Consider the following 18,576-nt stretch of genomic DNA (forward strand, 5'->3'; position numbering starts at 1 on the left):
CATGTGCCTAATTTCCCCATAGTCGGATCTTAAGCTTACTCATTGGTAAATTTCACTGTAATATTAATGTATTAAAAAGTAAATTCTTTCAAAAAATAAACTAATTTTTTTCATTTTTTTTTCTGGGTGAAAGAAAAACAACTATTCTGCTCTTTGTTTTCTAAAATGTAGTTTTCTGAGTTTTTAATTATTTTTAACATAATAGTTCTTGCTGTCATTATGTTATAAATTTATAAAATATACAGACATATATATCACTTATAGAGATATAGAGACCTTTGAAAGACCTACCTCTCTATTTCTGAAATTCAGTTAACTTTGTCAGTTAACTTTAACTTATACGTTTAATTAATTTCCGAATGCCCCATGACGGGAGCAGGACGGGGTTAAGCTTTGATACGTTTAACTAAATAGAAAAGGTTAAAAAAAAAGCGTTTTTATGGTAAACTTTATTTTTTCGCCAACCAAGCAAGCTTATTACAAAGAAAAAAAAAGAAAAAGAAAATAACATTGCAATGAAATTCACGGAAATTTTATCGAGTCAATCCTTGACGATAATTAAAACTAATAATAAATAATTTTGTATTTTTGATTCATGAAACGATTCTATTACGTACGAAATCACACATATAAATACTGTAAGACGCTACTATTAAAGGGGTTTTTATGAGTATTTTTGCTGTCTTACAAAAGTACAAAGATGCTATAAAATAAAAAAATAAAAAAAACTTTGTATTCAATAAATCTAACTAAGGGCATTTAAGTATGATTATATGTTTTTTATAATTTATAATAATTTAAAAATAACGGTTGTTTGCATATTCCAAGTGGGTCTCACATATACCATCTTCCTGAATCGTAAGAAGAGCTGCTTTAACTTTTGTGTAGTTTCATTATTTGGGCATTCATTTATTTTTATTCATAAAACGATAAACAAACAGAAAAAAATACAGTAAAAGTTTAAAGTGGCGTCTCTGTTTAGTCCTGACCGATCTTGTTTAGATAGCTTACTGTAACTTGGTGATACACACAAAGTTTTAGAAATAAAATTTTGAAATGAAAAACAGTTAATAACTCACTAGCTGCAAAGCACGAAAAAAATTATTAAATTGTAAGTTATAGGGTGTAAAACTAAAAATCACTATTCTAGATATTCTAAAATTATTGATTTTTTACGATTTTCATGTTTATGGTTATTTTATTGATCATTGTTATGATTTTATTTTTATGATAATACTTTAAAATTATAAATCCAAAGATTTATAAGCGTGGGAAATATCGACGTATTGGAATGTTATCGTACACCTCCTCCCAGTCCTGTATTAGGGATCTTCAATTTTCTCCCAAATACTTTTTTAAATCATCCGCATTCATAACTAAAAATAATCATCGCCACTTAACTTCAAATTTCATGTTTAAAGTAATTTTTTTTACTGAAGTACCTGTACTTTTTTCATTTATTACTTATTTTATTATTTTTTCAATACGTGTGAATAGTTTTTTTGTCATTTTTTGAGTTGAAAAAAAAAAAAGAAAAATTTGAGTTGAAAAAACTCAGTCTATCGATTAACGCTAATTTATTTTTGAAGCTATTCTTATGTCTAAATAAGAAAGTTTTTTTTCAAAAAATGATTTCTTTCTGCTGTTTGAATGGCCTATTCCTTAATTGCAGAAAAGGGCCTAAAAATATCACAGGCCATTGTAACTCTTTTAAAAATCATGCCTTAATAAATTGCTTTCTGTCTGCATATAGACATTCATTTATGAAGGCTTTTGTTTATTTTGGTTATGTATGATGAATTTCAATTTACTTTCCTTTTTTATTTCTTGGTTACAGTTTTTAAATTATAATTAACATTAATTTAAAAAATTATGTATGCATTTTTGAAGAGGAATTTAAAATTCTATATCCTTCCATATACCATAAACTAACCAAAGTGGCCCGAGAGTAAGAAAAAAATAAAGTCAAAGATAAACGAAAGTATGAATGAAGACTTTTTCTGAGGAGATTTTTTTTCTTTAAATTCTGTTTGTTATGTATCAATCCTATAACACATATAATTGCATCAAGGCAATTTAACTTTAATGCAATCCCTTTTGGTTTGATAGTGAGTTTTTACTATTAACTAGCACGTTAATTTCAGTTTTCTCTGAACAATCTTTTCTATTGGAATAATTTGTCCAATTTTATAATATGCAAATATTTTTAAAAAATTACAGCATATCTCAGTGGTACATGCGTAATTAATTGGAAAAGAATAAAGTATTGATTTATTCAAACTATTTTTCACCAAAAAGAAATAATAATTTTTTTTCTTGATGTCTGAGTTCCGGTTACCTGATGATAAAAGTTTAAAACTTGTGCTTCTAATGCCTAATTAATTTTATTTCTTTTAACATTTACATACTGAACCAAGAAATCTTTTTTTATTGCTTTTACTTTTTTTGATTAAAATGTCTTTTCTTTAGAAAATAACAAATATTTTTTAGACCTTTTCGTGAACACTTTTAAAAGAATCATGACTTCAAAAGAACTATTATTTCCAATAAAATGCATAGCAAATTTGGAACAAAGGAAAAATTCAATATGTTATATAATAATTGATCCTCCAGAACTGCATCTATACGCATTTTAAATTCGTCAGATACATACAGATACATACTTTTCAGGAATATTTTGAAAAAAAAATTTTTTTTTCCACATGAGTTTAATATATAAGATCTATAAAAATCCACTTAATCATTCTTAAAAATATATAACAGAAAGTTCAATACCCTTTTCCTACCTTTACAGAAAAGTGCAAGAGGCTAGGGCAGGTCTTTCTCTCACCTAGCTTAAGAAAACTTTACATGAAAAAAAAGTTTAAAATTCCCTTTGGGGCCCCTAACTGAATGGGTTTATGTGAAGTTTTTAATGTGGGGTGCCCCGATCTCAGACGGAAAAAAAATATTGCACCTTGCTCGGAAAAGTGATATACCAGGAAGTGTTTTCAAGGAAGTAGTTGAACTTAAAATTATTTTGGAATACTTTTCCAAACTCGAATTGATTCATGAATCAAAAAATTATGAGTGAAGTATAAATAGTCACAAAAAGTTATGCTCAATGTCTATTCAGATGTTTTATAAATATCCAACAAAACATAGGTAAAGGTGCACATACAGGATTTACCAACCTTTCTCTTGCAAACAAACAAAAAAATAAATATTTAATAAAATCTCTGAAATTAATTTAACGTATACCTACTAAGTAATTAAAATTTTATTTTTAAAACTAATTTTTTTTCTCATGTAAAAACCTGATACCTGTAGTCAAATGTAGTCTTGATAGTACTTTGATGCAATTTCTAGAATATTCAACTGCATGCAAAGTCTTCGGTTAGTATATTGTTATTTTAATTTATCTACAATAAAAAATATAAAAGGAAAATCTTTCAACACTCCACAGTTTTCATATGGTCTTTCATCGAATATATGTATCGGAATTTAAATGGAAGAAAAAGTCACAGACTGAAAGATGTTATAATATATGCACTGGTCAGAAAATTTTGCGCCCCAATGTACGTGCTGATCAACAAATTAATAAACTAAAAATTAAGTACAGAAGATACAACTATTAAATCATCGCTATTAAGAAATATTTTAAAATAAATGATTTTTTAATAAAAAACTACAAATGCGTAAAGAATTTTCGATCAACTATACCACTAAAACCAATATGCTTTTTGTGTATTTACTTTTTTGTTGTTTACTAATGCTTTACAATATCAAAATTTTTAAATGTTACGAGTGGTGAATTCCACAAATCTTGAAACAGTCCAATGTATAATGTAGTGACTGGTCCAAGGTACAATAAGCATATGCTTGTTTAGTTTTGTTAAGATTAATAAAAATAATTTTTTATAAGAAATCTTTTCTTAAAGATGAATACGTTTTGGTATACTCTTCCGTTAGTTATGTTTTCAAAAAAAATTACTCACTAATTACTTACTAAAAAATTACTCACCAACTGAAAAATAAAGTAAGTTCCCCAGAACATGCCTGGAAAATCTGAAATGACTGACACATCAGATAGTGCCTTTTTTCACAAAAATCAACTGCATAGCAAAATTCATCCCTTGTATAGTGCAAATATCCAAGGTATTTGCCCTTATCCAAGGTACAACATTCTCCCCTACGGTTCTAAATCTTTTCCAAAGATCAAAATTTCATAAAATTTAAATAAAAATCTTATCTAAAAATTTTATCAGCAGCTTTATATATGCAAAGGTCATAAGCAAAATTTATACTGACATAATACTAAGTAAATGAGGATAGGGAATGCTTTGTGCTGCGTATGAATAAAGCAAAACCAACGTGAATAAACAGCACAAATAAGAGTACAAAAGCAAGTTTTGAGCTTTCAAGTGCTTTATTCACGTAGTCTTTCCTTACTAATACTAACTGCCTGTAAACACTATGAAATTTATTTGCTTTTCAAATCTATTACGACTAAACTCAAATATGACCTAGGTAAATATTTTGAAAAAGAATATGCAATCGACAGAAATATGCATCGACTATTAACTACCATAACAACCTAACTCCAACTTAAATGGTAAACACTTCAATAAAGCCAATGTCATGTCAAAAACAATACTTATTGAATTTACTTATAACACAACATTCAGTAAGCATAAGAAAACCTAACATTTTAGAATTTTTACATTTTTTTTTTGCTTTATGCTTTTTCAATATGTAATATTGATATATTTTCAATTTAATTTGAGGAAAATAAATTATATAAGTCCGAGTTTTACACTCCAAATTTTTCTCTCAAAAACTGTAACAAATTGTACAGTCAGATCTAAGAATTAACACGTAAACATCTAACACATTTATTTTGCATTCGAATTAAACTGCGTCAATAAGATTTTTTAAATCTGGTCGTAGATTTGAAAACGTATAGATTTTTTTTTATAAAAAGTATAGAATACAATTGAATAGTAATCAGGAAAACTGTTGCAATATTAATAATTCACCTAATCATCTCTGATAAATTTAAATGAAGAGTAATATTCACTACTTAAAATTTTGATCGGATGAGTTTCCTACCCTAGAGCTTTTAGAGTGCGTTACAAAATGTTCTAATACTTTTTTTTAAAAAAATGTTTTTTTTTAAATGTAAAGTTATAAAGATAAAAAAAAATTTGAATGAAAAAATTTTCTTACCACTAATTTCTTATTGGAAATTTTCAAAAAACTGAAAATTCATAGGAAATTAAACATTATGAAATTGCATCAGAATGGTTGAACAAGTTTCAGTGAGAATGTTTCTTATGTTCTTGAAAGTCTAGAATTTCATATTACTATTCTTTGATGTTTTAATCTTTTCTGTTGTAGTTATTTTTGTTAGCAGAATTATTTAAAATATTGCTAAAAGAAGTATTATTAAATGGAAAATTATAACGTCATGGGAAAGCTATGAACTGGACTGTTCGAAAAGTCGGTAGTCAAACTATTTATTGTTTTCATTTCAGAAGTTGAAGGAAATTAGATTGCTTTTCAAGTTGCTCTATCTTACGAAACTCAGCCATTATTATTTGCTTTAAAGTTACAAAAAGCCTTCGAGCACATTGACAACATTGATCTAAATGTGTTTTTTATTTGAAAGTCATTTGAGTCATTTCATTTGAGATTTTAAAAAAAGAATCGTTTACTTTGACACCCCAATTTGAATCAATTGTATTTTTATATAACGACCATTTGACTGTAGAATTAACTTGGTTTATAAAAAGACATTAAGAGTTCGTTTGCTTTTATGCAAACGATGATTATTACGAAACATGCGTTCAGATCCATCAGCTTCAAAATTTATTTAAAGGTTAAAAAATTTTTAATCCATATTAGTCTATCAAAGTTTATAAGCATATGGAATATTTCCAGAAACTAATTTTACATATTATTACTGTGCATTTTCTCGTTGAAAAAAAAGCAAATTTAAATTTTTTGTAAATATAATATTGTTAATAAAATATTTTTTTGTATTATTTCATTTTGTTATGAGAGAGTTACTTTTTCCCCTTTTTTTCTTGAAGTAAAGAAAATATCAATCTTAAACAAACAATATCTCCGCTAAAATAATAATTTACAATTACAATAAATTTTATGTGTTATAAGTTTTATATTTTTTAAGTTTCTTCTTTATCACTTACTTTTAGGAAAACTAATAACTTGTTTAATATAAGGGTAACAAAATATTCGGTGTACAATAATTTAACTAATTTATGAGATTAATTTATGCATACAGTGCTAAACGTTTTATTTATAAAAAATTGAACTTTAGAGAACATAAGTGATAATTGATAAATTTTATTTACTCTTGTGTAACATTTAGAATTACAAAAATATTTTTAATGTGAAATATTACACAAGAAGTTATCATATAAGATAGGTGAAACTATTTAATTTATACTTACTTTAAATAACAGTAAATATTTCTAATGCAAAGAGTGTCCGTGACTATGTTTGTTTTTAATATGCAATATGCATAATATACATTAGCATATAAATGTATGTTTCTGATGCAGAGGAATCAACAATTGTTGAACTTCAATTCACTTAAATAGTTGATAAACTTAGAAATTCGACAGTACTTATCGATCGGGAAAATTTCAAATGGTATAAAACTTGAAATATGTAATTAATATATGTTAGTTTAAGCAGGTAATAGTTACAAAAGGGTAATATAATACTGATTAAATAGTGAGACAATTTCACAATTTACGATTATCACATTTGCAATTATCATATAATGATTATCATTTTTGCAAAACTCAGCATTTTAATTATTGTAATTTTTAAAATAAGTCTTGGTATCATTTACTCTTACTCCACTTTTCGGTAATTTTCTTGAGAATTTTCCATTTTTAAAAATTAAAAACGGGGGTGTTACGGATGTAAAACAATACATTGCATTCATAGAAGTCAGTTTTTGATTTTTTTTGAAAAATTAAAAAGTTAATAAACTACAAGTTATTAAAAATTAGAGAAGGCGTAAATGACAACAAAAGTTATAAAAAGTTTTAGAACTGCTGAATTTTTTCAACTGAGATTTATGCAGTTAAAGTCAGCAAATACTCACAAATGATGGATTTGATCAACCATAAATATTAGATAATTTTTAAACTTAGTTCAAAGCATTTACTGAAAATTATTCTAGCGATAATGCTATGAATGCGAAGATTTTTGAGCTAGCATTAGAATTATTATTTCTATTTTATATACAATTACCTAATAGTAGCAAAAAATAATATCATGATTTCTTAGTATCATGTATCAACTGAAATGGAATAGATATAGAGACATAGTCTTTTTTTTAAAAAAATTTAAGTAAAAATACTATCTTGGTCTTTAAATCTTATTATGTGCATCTCCTTACCACGTAAAATAACACCTAAATTTTGTTTAAAAATGTAACTTGTTTTCATTTTAATTGCTCTACAAACCGATATCTAATTGCATTTTTTGAAAATGATAAATTCAATTTCTTCTAAGTTTATTTACTTACGTAAATACAGATTCAATTCTTCTACTTTCTGCTCGTCATCTAAGGAAATAAATTTTTTTTAAAAAGTTTTTTTAAAAAAAAATCAACAAGGATTTCAGCTTTTAAAAACCATCCGATCATCAGTTAATGTTGCTAGTTTTGAATGTAACAAAATAAAATGTGAATGCATATTAAGGAGGATTGATTCGATTTTTCATTCCTTAACTTTTACTCACTCTTAAAAAAAAAAATAAAAAAAAAAAATAAAATAAAAAAAAAAACTGCATTAAATCGTAACGAGCGAAAAATAATTCTGAAATTAAATCTTATATAAGAATTATTTGCCAATTTAATATCTTTTAGCAACTGAACTTTCTAAAAATCCTTTTATTTTGTTTGTATTCAGATTATTTACAAGGCTATAGCAGTTTTTTGAACGGAGATAACACTAGATAGAATAATGTTTTTAAGTTTTTAAATGCGTTTATTTCAAAATAATTATTTTTTTACATTTTAACCACCTTAAACACAATGTCCCATGTTGTTTTTAAAACTATTGTCTGCAATTTTTCATGAGTGTTTAAGATTATAGCTCACCTGCGTTGAACTACAGACTAAGAAAAAAAAGTTGAATTTCATTTTTTTGCCTGTTTTTTTGCTAAGACAAGTGCAAAAATTTTGGAAAATTTGCTTTTTTAGTTACTTTGATCCCTAACACGGTAGTACATGCACTTGCTTTTAAGATAATAGTTCGAAGCATAGCCTTCTAAATAAACTCCTCAAAGGATTTTTTGTTTTTGGTGATAGAATATTTTTTACAGTGCTTAGTGTATAAGCAAAAAAAAAAGACTTATCTTTATCAAAAAATGACCCTATAAAAAGAAATTAATAGTAATGATAATTTTTTTGCTTGTTTTATAAGTTTTTACACATAATAAAACAAATAAGCTAGTTTTTTTAAATTTTATTTTAATATTTAAAATAAAGTGTTGTCAAAACTAGTCGGATATTTTAGAAAAAGTAGCGGATAATTTTTTTTAATAATTTTTCAATTCATTATTAATTCAATTCATGCATTATTCAATTATGTATAATGGGTTTTAAAAATTTTCTCCAAAATACAAAAATAGGTTTTTTTTTTAACTTATTAAAGAACTTTGTCCAGGGGTCCGTAAAATCAATGTTCAGCCTGGGTTGTAGTTATCTTCATTTTCCTCTGCACTGCAGCCTTCGTGGGCCTATCTTAGGCACAAATCAAGGGGGGTGGACCGGTTCGGTTAGTTCTTGGTCTTACCTCCTGAGCACTGGTTATCGAAACGAAACAGAACAGTGCTACTATGAATTTTTAATAAAGGTATAATTAGCAATTAGCTGGAGTAAAATTAATTTTTGTAACAACTGTAAAGATCAATATATAAGGATAGATCAAAAAACATCTAATATATATATATAAAAGAAAATATCAATCTTAAACAAACAATATCTCCGCTAAAATAATAATTTACAATTACAATAAATTTTATGTGTTATAAGTTTTATATTTTTTAAGTTTCTTCTTTATCACTTACTTTTAGGAAAACTAATAACTTGTTTAATATAAGGGTAACAAAATATTCGGTGTACAATAATTTAACTAATTTATGAGATTAATTTATGCATACAGTGCTAAACGTTTTATTTATAAAAAATTGAACTTTAGAGAACATAAGTGATAATTGATAAATTTTATTTACTCTTGTGTAACATTTAGAATTACAAAAATATTTTTAATGTGAAATATTACACAAGAAGTTATCATATAAGATAGGTGAAACTATTTAATTTATACTTACTTTAAATAACAGTAAATATTTCTAATGCAAAGAGTGTCCGTGACTATGTTTGTTTTTAATATGCAATATGCATAATATACATTAGCATATAAATGTATGTTTCTGATGCAGAGGAATCAACAATTGTTGAACTTCAATTCACTTAAATAGTTGATAAACTTAGAAATTCGACAGTACTTATCGATCGGGAAAATTTCAAATGGTATAAAACTTGAAATATGTAATTAATATATGTTAGTTTAAGCAGGTAATAGTTACAAAAGGGTAATATAATACTGATTAAATAGTGAGACAATTTCACAATTTACGATTATCACATTTGCAATTATCATATAATGATTATCATTTTTGCAAAACTCAGCATTTTAATTATTGTAATTTTTAAAATAAGTCTTGGTATCATTTACTCTTACTCCACTTTTCGGTAATTTTCTTGAGAATTTTCCATTTTTAAAAATTAAAAACGGGGGTGTTACGGATGTAAAACAATACATTGCATTCATAGAAGTCAGTTTTTGATTTTTTTTGAAAAATTAAAAAGTTAATAAACTACAAGTTATTAAAAATTAGAGAAGGCGTAAATGACAACAAAAGTTATAAAAAGTTTTAGAACTGCTGAATTTTTTCAACTGAGATTTATGCAGTTAAAGTCAGCAAATACTCACAAATGATGGATTTGATCAACCATAAATATTAGATAATTTTTAAACTTAGTTCAAAGCATTTACTGAAAATTATTCTAGCGATAATGCTATGAATGCGAAGATTTTTGAGCTAGCATTAGAATTATTATTTCTATTTTATATACAATTACCTAATAGTAGCAAAAAATAATATCATGATTTCTTAGTATCATGTATCAACTGAAATGGAATAGATATAGAGACATAGTCTTTTTTTTAAAAAAATTTAAGTAAAAATACTATCTTGGTCTTTAAATCTTATTNATATATATATATATACAGTTATCAATTGCTACTAAACTCATTGTTTGTGAACTCGTATATTAATCCATATGTTATATGGATTGATATACGAGCAATTTCACTTCATTATAGAACAAGTTATTTTAAATTAAGTAGCTGAAAATATTCATGTAATATTAAATAAATACAGCATTATTCATGATAATATTTATCAAATTAATTATAATGAACTTTTATTAATATTAAAAATTGAATAAGTTATAAGATTGAAGATTTGAAATTGAATAAGTTTTGTAACATATATAATTTTTTAATATATAAAATTGAAGAAGATTTGATGCTCAAAGAGTTCAAAAACTAAAATATTAAAAGGTATTAAATCATTGATTTTTCCTTATTTGACAGAATTTGTTTTTAAAAAAACTTTTTTCTATATTTTTACATGCTAAAACACTTTTTTAAAATTAAATTTGGCTTACAACTCATTTAATATATTTACAAATTTGGAACAAACATTTTACTATCAATTGCGGTTTCATTGCGGTACTATAAAGCTTTATGAATATTTTTTAAGTGTTGAAACAAATTATTAAAAAACTCTCCTTTTAAATAGCTTAAATAAGCCAAAATATTTGCAAATCTTTTTAAAAAAAAAGTTGTTGCTTTAAACTAATCAATTATAAATATTGATTATCTGATAATTGCAAAGCAATAGTTTAAAATGTTGTTGAATATGATGCATTGACAACAATCTCTATTTTGTCAATCTCTCAAAAACAAATCTCTATTTTGTTCATACAACATGTTTATGTGAAGCACATAAAAACAGAATTTATTAGTGAGGCTGATCCATTTATTTTAGCATAAGTCAGAACTTTGAATTTAACTTAATTTACAAGTTTTAGCCAACTCAATGTTTATATTTTGGATTTAGTTGTTTCAATTAAGAAACTAAACCAAATTTTGCTTCGAAATACAAAACCGTTAAGCACAATATTTGTTTAAATTTAGCAATTTAGAAAATTTAAAATCTTTTTTTAAAGTATCGATTATTTTCCTTATCTTCCGGCTTGATGTAGTTAATTGTTCATGAATGCAACACGAAAAGCTGAATTATATATGTTCTAAAACTTCACTCTAAAGCTTACAACATAAGTTTAGAAAACAATAAAAGTCAGAAACTAATCATATAACCCAAAAATCAAGATTTTGTTTTTATTTTTCTCAAATTTAATTGGGTAACTTTTTATTATAAGTCCTAAAAAATTTGATAATTATATACTGTTTTAAACATTTTTTTTAAATGTCTAACCAAAAAACAATTTGCCTAAAGTTATGTATAGTTTTATTTCTAGTTTGAATTAAAGAAACGCATTCATATAGTATTTAAAAAAAATATTTTTATAAACTATATTTTTTTTATAAAAATGTTTCATCGATTTGCTTTAATGCACTTAATATTTTTGTAAGACATTTAATTAATGATGAATAAATTAAAATTCGACTCATTCCACTGACATGGCATGACATAGACATGGCATGCTTTGGAAAATTTCTACATAGAACACTAATATATTTTACATTGTTAACTGACTTTTATTCTATAGGTAACGAAATATGTATGCATAATAGCCGAAAAACATACTTCCTTCACAAAACTAAGATATTTTTTCCTTTATCCTTTACATCAAACAAAGGCTTTCTTTTGTTTTCCCCCATTGAATGTAAATATTTTTTTAGTTCGCATTTATGATTTATTCTGTCTGTTGCATGAATTTCTATATTATTTGGCAGCAAGAAACATAATCATAGTTTTATGAGTGTCTATTTGTCCAATCAAATTTTCATTTCCCAAGCCTAAACCAACCTTCCTAAGCTTCCATAACTGAAAAGGTGTTAGCTTTGAAAGAATAATCGTTTTATTTTTATCCGACCTATAAAGATTTTACGAGATTTTTGTCTGAGACAGTTCAACCACTTCATTATTAAATATTAACGTCCGGTGTACAAAAGACATGGCTCAGCAATAAAAAGCGTTTTTTCGTGTTCATACGTGTGAAAAGTAGAAACGGGAACTCATAAAAATGAAAGTAAACAGATTTTATGGTAATTTAACCAGAAAAAATTTCAAGCATCAAATGAAAAGCTCAAAATTTTAGTTTTATTGCAGAGTTGACATTTAAGTGCTTCTATTGTTCGACAAACATATATTCAAATTATGCATTATTAGCAATTTTAAAATTAACTAATATGACCTCCCTTTGTTTTTACAATGCTTAAAATACAGAACAAATGCATAAACCAAAGATACCATTTCGAAAATGAAATTATTCACGGTCACTATGTTAGAGATGCTTGAATTAATTATAATTTTATTGTTATATTTTATGTTTTTTCCAAAAAATGCTTTTTTCGGAGTAAAAACTTTTACAAATTACTTTTAACATAATATAAATTTTAATGTCAAATCGTAAATAGAGTTACTTTACACGTGATAGATTAAAAAATCTTGAACTTATGACAGAATCACCATTCATAACATGCTTTCCTTTATAGATAATAAAGCTCATCCGAAAATTGCCTTTACAAAAAAATAAAGAATGTGCCACTGTTAGTCTGATTTAATTAGATACGAAATTAAGCAGAACAGCTTCCACAAATACATTGTGAAATTAACAATTTTATATTATTTTTCCTGCTATATATCTCCACATTGTACCCCAGTTTCATAAAACTTTTAAATAACAGATCTTATACGAAACTCTAAATATTTTTATTTATCATTAAAAATGAGAAATTAAAATTTAAAAAAATATCCAAACCTTAGAAAGCCTCTTTGTTTAAAATACACCTAGAATAAAGTTTTTTCTTCAATAAATATATTATCATTATCGTTATTTTTCTTGTACATTAAACGGGTGTCGAACGGGTGTACATTAAACGGGTGTCGGTCTTAATAAAACGGGTGTCGAACGTCTTAAACCTAATCATTTATGTTTTCTGAGAGTGAAACAGTTATATTAAAAAATAAAAATCTGCTATTTTGTTGACGTTAATATTCAAATCCGAATTTATTATATTAGTAGATTAAGAGGTTCATATTGAATATTATAGTAGTCATAAACTGTAAAAAAAAAATTGTTTATTTAACAACCGTTAAATAAATTTGAAAGATAAAAGAATATGCCAATTTTTATTAGTATTTCTGCGTCTAGTGAAGCAGCAGTAAGATGCGGCCTTGCCTATCAATTAACCTTTTAAAGATTCCAATATTTTTAATTGGTACTATAACACATCAGACCAAAGGATATTAAAATTGATTTAGAAAAGGAACCTAGCAGAAAATCATTGTGAGAGTGCCAATAAAACTAAAAAAATTTGTTAAGTTAAGCTGGATAACGTTTTGATAAAAAAAAGTACTTCACAGATAGTATGTTGACACTTGATTGTAGTGTGGAAGCTTTAAATCTTTTTAAAAAATACCAAAATCATAATAAAACATTTGATCATCCTTAAAGTTTCATGCAGCATATTAATTTGAATCGAAATTTAAATTTGTGTTAGAATAAGCAGAATATTATTTACTTATGCAGCATCTTTCTAAGAAAAGTTATTTTATTTTTAAACCTTCTAAGCAGTCTATTTACTAGTAAAAAAGTAAGAATAGTCAGGGAAAATAACGAAAAGAGTTTAGTAAAAGAATTTAAATTTAACAAATCACTAGATTCAAAAATGAACAATAAAAATATTCCAATCTTCTTGATGCAATTATTTCTATAAATTTAAAAATATTTCTTCAGCAAAAATTTTACAGTAGAAAAATATTTTTATATCACCTTCTTATATAAAATATTATATCATAAAGTTATATTAGTTTTTGAAATTATTTGTTAGTCATAAAGTGCAACTTTTCCAACTCTTACTGAACTGAGAAAAACTAATTCTCTGCACAGTGGGACGATTTTGGGTGCACCTTTTACTGATATTTTTGCTTACTTTTTAATTTGAAGCTTTGAAGAATCTCTAGCATCTCTCTTTTAGCATCTCTAGAGAATCCGAACTAACCAAGACTATCATATGCTTAATTTAGTCAATATATGAAATTGTAGACTCGAGACATTTGATCCACTTGACTTAAAGTGATCCTTATACGTGGAGTAAAAAAATAAAAAATAAAAATATTCATCTCTCAAATAGCTAGAAGAAGATTATTAAGCAAGGCCTATCATTTTTTTAAACAAACACATGTACTTCATTTTCATTCTTAAACAAATTTCTACTTTCAAATCCTTCTTCATATCTCATAACTTTGCTATTATTACTATATTTAAATACTGAAAACATAAATTAATTACATGTATATTGCTGCTAGTCTAAGTCAATTTATGTATAAAAAAACAACAGTTAGATTATTTTTTTACACTGAAAAAAGGCATGGTCAAAATTACTGGAATATGGAAATACCAAAAAGCTCGGTATTTTATACCGATGGTTTAAAATACCGGGTGCTTGGTCATGAGTTTTGCAAAATATGCAATAAATTATGAGATAAATTTGTAAATAAGAAAAAAATTGGTAATTTTATATTTATACCTAAGAACAAGGCATAAAAACTATTCACGGATAAGTTCATTTTTCAACTTATACTAGAGTAAGTTAACTTTTCTATTCATTTTTACTGATTTAGAAACTCATTTTTACCGATTTTTGATCGATTTCATTTTTACTGATGATTTGGCTATGATTTTGGTGAAATTACCGATAAAAAGTGATTTTATAGTATGTGATAAAATTTAGTAACTTTATCATGATACCTTAGATCACGCATGAAAGCCATTTATTCTGTAAATTTGCTTTTTTACTAAATGTATTTTTTATTATATTTTTTACTAAATGTGCCGTGATAAGAACAATAATTATGAAAACTAGAATTTCCGATGAACCGTTACAATATGAACAGATAAATTAGAAAATGAATAGTTTAAATACTTTATATTTTGGTTTTATTAACCAGAATTACGCATTTTATTTATCAGAAGTGTCATTACAGCACAGTACAATAATTTTACAACAACTTTTTTCTCCCTTAGATATCAATGAATGATTTAATCTGTAATATTTTACAAAGTTGAAAATACATCGATCTGGGTTGTTACAATCCTAAAAGTATTTTTGTTGCACCAACACCAGCGCTTTTATATTTCTTAACAATTTATATATTATCAATTTAAAGGATTTTCAGTAAAATGAAAATTAAGTCGAAGTGAATACTTTGCATATGACTAAGGCTTGTAATAAATAATATGGTTTAATGGATCCATATTTTCCATTTTAATGCCTGGTTTTATGTCTGAAGATTGCAAAACTGCAATTTATCCAAGGTGTGTAAATTTATTTTACTGCCTTAGCCTTGAGATATACCACATTAAGGCTTTTTCTACTAGCGTTCCATATTCAAGTGTAAACACTATTTCTAATGATTTATTTTCGAAATGAACAATCACAGATGATACTTCTCTCACTTCCTAAAAATTTATGTTCAATCAAGAAAATTGTTTAAACAAAAGGTAGTCAGGATTTGAAATACATTTAACTTAATTTTCCTCAAATGTTAAAATGGTAAACTATATTATTTCACTTAGCAAAAATATTGCATAAATTCATATGCATAGAAATAAAATGCGTAGACTTAAAAAAAATAACAATAATAATTTTTGCATTTAATTAAATGCAAAAAAACATTTCTTAATTTCAGTCTAATCCAGAAACAAATTCAGAAACAAAAACAAATTTAATAAATGAATTTGTCAAGGATAACAAAATTGACTTACTCTCGTTTTTCTAAAATACACGGCGAAAAAATTCTTAGTAAAGTCACCGTACTTGTATGTTAATAACATTTCTGGTAATAAAAAAACACCATTCTTGAAATAAAACCCAAATACACGGTATTTAAACCATTCATTTGTTAGTTTTTCCACTTGTATGATTACAGAGTACGAAATTACAAAATTATAGTTCTTATTAACACACATTTCATAAAAATACAAAATTGAAAAATAAATTTAACCTAAGAATTGGTTTTAATGCATTACCATAAGGTATCTAGAAAAAATTATCAGATTATACCACGTTTACTACCAACAGCATGGTAATAAAACCATACTTTATTGTTAATTTTACCAAAAGTCATTACCAAAGGCACTTCGGTAAAAATTACCGTGCTCTTTTGTGTTCCATACAGCTAGAATCATGATAAATTTTTCTATATTCAGGTAGTTTTGACCATTTGTTTTTTTGTGTATCAATTTTTAAAAGCTACATGTATGCAAGTTTAAAATTTAAATTTTGACCATTTTTGAATATCCATGTCCTATATCTGATTGTTAGTTAAATGCAAATTTTATTTCAAAATCAACACATGAAAAAAAGTGTCCCACAGTGTCCCAAAACTATTTTCAGAATTTTAGCATATCAACAACTTTTACTGTAAAGCTACATTGTTATATAATGTAATGTAAATAAGTTATACGTGGCTAATAAAAATAGAAGTTATAGATATGTGACAGATATTTAGATTCTGACTCCTAGATACTTCAAAGAAATAGTTATTTATATGAACTTCCAATAGATGGATCAAACTATTTGATATCTGACTTTTAGTTTCATGAGAATCAGAAATAACATTTATATTATAGCTTCTGTTTAAATATTAAGCTTATATTTCTTATTATTTCATTGACAACTAATTTTTAGTTTTCTTATCAGCATGGTTACATGGGCTGAAAAAGCTGATAATATACTTATAAGAGTGATAACTGTTTTTATTAAAAAATTAAGGATAACTTAAACAAAAATTTATGCTTTAAGTTACTAAATCAAAGTATGGAATTTAAATCATTTCCAATACACAAATCAATCACGTATAATGAGTTTACATTTATAAAACTTTGTTTTTACTAAAAATTTGAAAATAAGTTTAGTTTAATGCGCTTAATTGAATTTTTGAATAATTTACAAACCTAATTATATATTTTCACAGTCACTAATCAGTTCCCTCCACAAGATACGTATACATTCAATAAAGGTTTTAGTGCTGTTTTCCAAAAAATCAACAATCGACTTTCTAAGATGAAAAGAGTTGTTGCTATCACTGATAGCTTCTAAAACGGAGATTGCTCGACCGGAAACAAACTATTCCGGTATCGGACACCTTAGACGAAGAAAAGCGGCAACAAAAATGAACACCGAAAACAAAGAACTTCGCTGTTTCCAGCACAAATTTACAGTTACGGGTTAAATAAACGGAAACAGGTGCCTTTAACTTCTGAAACATATTTTTAACAATAATTTAATACATTACTCGAATAAAAGATTTTTTAAATGTATTTTATGTCTTCATATTTTATAAGCAAAAAAAAAGCATTTAATGAAAGTTTGTATACCATTTATTAAAATTTCTACTGCAAAATCTGGTTTTTATATTAAATATTTATAATAAGAATAATCACTGGTAAGTTCTTCAAGTAATAATTAATAATGAAAATTTCAATTCATTCAATTCGGACTTAAATTGTCCAAAATTGGAAACTTCATTCATAATTGTTTTCAAAACTTGGTTTGATTTGCATTTGATTTTAAATTGTAGCGTACTCAGAAACTTTAACTATTTGAGAATATTGCAAATTATTTTTTTTTTTGTGATAGTGAATTAAAGTTGAGATTTCAAGAAAATATTAGAAGTTAAGAACTAAAGAATTTGTCTTCATGATCAAATATGTATCTGATTGCTTAATATAAATTACAAGTATATGTTTTCTGTCGATCTAATATGTATCTTGTTAAATTACTTGAGTTAAGTATTGAACAAAATTCGTTCAGTTCTAATTTATTAAAATATAAATACATTGCCCTTGTTACAACTAGAAAAAGTTTTTTTTTTCTAAAACTCCATAGAATCTGTAGTAGTTATAGCCTCAGCGCACTTTAAAAAAAAATTAAATTTCTGTTATTGATATACATATCTTTATATGGCTATGAAACAGAGTACACCGTACATAGGTTAAAGGTTTAATTATGTAGAAATGATCTACATAACTAAACTTTATCTTTGTTAATTATTTAATATTTTAGAAACTAGTTTTTACCTTGCTGGTAAACTCATGTTTTGCTTACACAAATCCTTAGCTGGATGCCCTTCGGTTTGGGCTAGTATAAGCTACTTTTCTTAACCCTATTTTACTTCAAAAGTTTACTTTTTAGTAGAAATTACATTTTTTCGTATTATTATATA

Source organism: Parasteatoda tepidariorum, chromosome X1 (assembly GCF_043381705.1).
Source record: "Parasteatoda tepidariorum isolate YZ-2023 chromosome X1, CAS_Ptep_4.0, whole genome shotgun sequence".
Lineage (NCBI taxonomy): Eukaryota > Metazoa > Arthropoda > Arachnida > Araneae > Theridiidae > Parasteatoda > Parasteatoda tepidariorum.